Source organism: Peromyscus californicus, unplaced genomic scaffold, assembly GCF_007827085.1.
Source record: "Peromyscus californicus insignis strain IS unplaced genomic scaffold, ASM782708v3 Scaffold_12__1_contigs__length_115047231, whole genome shotgun sequence".
Classification (NCBI taxonomy): Eukaryota; Metazoa; Chordata; class Mammalia; order Rodentia; family Cricetidae; genus Peromyscus; species Peromyscus californicus.
The window spans coordinates 111,281,494-111,284,957 of record NW_026294413.1 but is presented as its reverse complement, the minus strand read 5'-3'; positions in this window follow the sequence as shown (position 1 = coordinate 111,284,957).

The window sequence follows — 3,464 nt, the reverse complement described above, 5'->3', positions numbered from 1 at the left end:
GGGAAATGATCCAAGACAGCTATGCAAGAACCAGAAATAGTCATAAAAGCATAAAAGTTGAGAGAGGAGGATGGTTATCTTGGTCCTCTTGTCTCCAGTGACAAGTCCACAGGCAGGTGGCTGGCAGAGTGGGCACCCTGGCTTTCAGCCACTGCAGTGAGCAGTGGCATGCCTCGTGGCCATGCAAGAGCTTACATCAGCAGCTCAGGAGCTAAACACTAGGAAAGATCCAGTAAGCCAGCATAGTTCTCAAACGTCTTAGTGATGGATACAAATCTGATGATTATTCCTTTCGTTCATGTCTATTCTTGTTCTAAAACAGTTTTTGGTTTTTTTGTTTGTTTGTTTGTTTGTTTTTTACAAAAAATCTGATCAATCCACCTCCTCCAGATACATTCATCAAAATCATTAGTGCGCAGTAGAATAGGTAGAAAATGGTATGGTAAAGTGAGCCCCAGAGACTGAAATGCCACAGCTATGCAGCCTTCTAAACCATTCAGTCTCAGTGTCCCTGTCTGTGAAGTAAGGAAGATGATGCTTCACTTTAAAGCATAGACATGCTGATCTTGTTAAATTTGATAATGCCTTCAGAATAGGACCAGACACACTTTAGATACTACCTGAACATCAGCCAAAATTACTGATGACTCATTTCAAGGTATCCACTTTCATTTGTCTCCCCCAATAAAAGCAAAAATATTTGAGGGCTTTGTCCAGAACTCCACAGAAAGGCTAGTAAGCACACAGACTCACAATTGTCGAAGATCCCTAGACACTGCATGGGGAAAAATATCACAGAGGCTGGCATTTCTGAAAACCTGTTTTTGACCCTCTAATCACTTCTCTTTACCTTCGTGTTTACTGGAAAATACTCATGATCTCTCTAGATTCGCGTGTTCATTTGGAAGACGGGAATCATGGCGCTGTCTCTCTTCTGAGATGACAACCTATAGGAACAGTACTATGACAGCTACCCACCAAGCAGTGACAATGATCATCCACATTCTACCAGCTTACTAGACAGGTAAAATTGTCTGACAACACAGTCACACATCAGACCTTAAAAAACGATATTTTAGATAGCCTCTCGACCATACCTACTGAAGATGCTACAGCTTCAAACAATTGGCTTTGTAAACACACTGACTGTTTTTTTCTTAAACTGAAGTATTAAACATATAGAAAATCTTGCCAACTCTTTAAGAATACTCTCCACAAACACACAGTTTGATGAACTTGTCCAAATACAAGACTAGTCCCACCATGAGGTGGGGGCATTACTAGCACGGTCAAACCCAGGACACACTCCTGCTCTGACGGCAACCACAGCTCAGCTTGATTCTTCTTGAGCCACTAAAAATATAATGACACAGTGTGTTCCCTCTTTGTTTCTCTTTTGTGTGATGTGCAGTGCATGTTCTCTTTAAAACACATTAACATTTCCAGTGTGTTTCTGATGAGACAGATTCCTGGATTCTTCTGAGAACCACTTTATTATTTTATTTTTCTGTTACTGAGAACTCCTTATCTTAGTTCATGTTCACTTGCCGTTTGTTTCAAATGAATTCTCTGGACATGCTCCGAAATAAATGGCCTGTATCCAACCAACTTTCAGGAACTAAATGATTGCTACTTATGTTGTTCTACTGAAAGGAAGGAAGCATGGGTGTGAGCATTCAAGTACATCCTCTAGAAAAAAAATACATAGGGGTGCTGGGTGCTTTTCTATAACCAGCACGCATGATCAGATGTATGAGGCTCAGAGCATTAATGTTTCCTGATGTGCTGGGGAGGGGCATGAAAATCCAATTACGTAGGGTTTGGGGAAAAGAAACCTCAACATGAAGAAAAAGCCACTCCAGAAGATAGCAGCCAGGGGGCAGAATTACAAAAGCAGAAGCTGCAAGGGATGGGGCGGGGGGTGGGGGGGTGAGGGGGGCAAAGGCTTCGAAAAACACAATAGGACGCTACACCCAGGAGAACAATGGCTGCTTTCTCTAGACCAGAGGCAAAGGGTATGAGGAGAGATGTGGAACACAGTGAAGACGGCCACTGTTTTGTCTCAGCCTTTAGCACAAGAATGAGGGAAACGTGAGATCAGCAAGATAAATATTAATGGGTCTCTGGGAATATGAAGAAACAGAATTAATAAGAGACAGGTAAGAGCATAGTTATACAATTTAAATATTTATAAATCAGCAGAGCTAGGTGAGAATCACTTGAACATTTCAACAACACAGCTACTGCAGGATGTACTTCCCATGTTTCTTGTTGTGGAGACTCATGTACCAGAGAAATCTAAGCAGGCTGATTTAGTGCTGGAGATAAAACAGCCAAAAGCAGATCCAAGAAGAGGTAGATTAGTTAACGTTTCCAAACCACCAGTCAAAACCATGAATGAAATCATAAATCAGTCCACTAACACCTTGAGGAAAATAACATGGTAAGTAACAGCTGAAGAGTTTCATAAAAATCAGACTGTCAAAGCAAGTTAATCCACTTTGGAATATGCTAAGAAATTTGGGGGAGCTAATGGGCATTACAAACACAGTTTAGGAAGTCCCCACAGAGATCACCAGACAACTCCTTTAGACCAATTTTGTTCATTTGATGACGATTGCTCTACCATTTCCAACAGAGGGGGGAAATTTCACTTACATACTTAATATGCAGGAAGAGGACTCTTCCCATGACACCACAGCATGGAATTTAGTTACTAGGTAAATACAGTCATGCCCGGCAGTACAAACTAAATGTTTTCCAAATGAGACTGAGAAAGATTGATAATTCTAGAGCAAACTGAACTGACATCTTTTGGAAAATCAGTGTGTGTGTGTGTGTGTGTGTGTGTGTTTATTTGAATTTTTCATATGACTTTTGAAAATATAAAGGTTGTGTAAAATATAAAGACCTGAACAATCATCAATCATCAAGTCCCTCTAACGTAGTTCAGTGACTTTCCATTGCTCTTTGGCCAGAACCCCGGCCCTCTGACCTGTCCCTACCCTCACCTCTCCACATTCCTCCCCTCTCTGAGTAAGCTAGGTTTCTTCCATCTTGTCCTTTCCTCTGGTCTTCGGCAAATGTTGGCCTCCCTTTCCTCTCCTTAGTGTTCACTTTTTTACTCAAATTCTACTTTGTGGGGAGAACGGGCATTTAAATTTCAAGACCATATGATTTCCTTTGGATTTTACTATAACAAGACCACAGCTCCTTTTTAAAAGCACTTATTTAAAAATATAATTTTATACTCATCCTTAAAAAACAACAGCTTATGTAGCTCTCCTCCACTAGACTACCAACTCCACGAGGACAAGAGTGGGTATATGTCATTTCAAACTTTCATTCCGGGACTCAGCACACTGCTGAGCACAATAAACTTCGTGATCCAATCACAACCCTAGGAATTCATACAAGGAGGGCTCCCTTCAGAAGTTCGATGGGGAGATAGCTCTCCTTCCTGG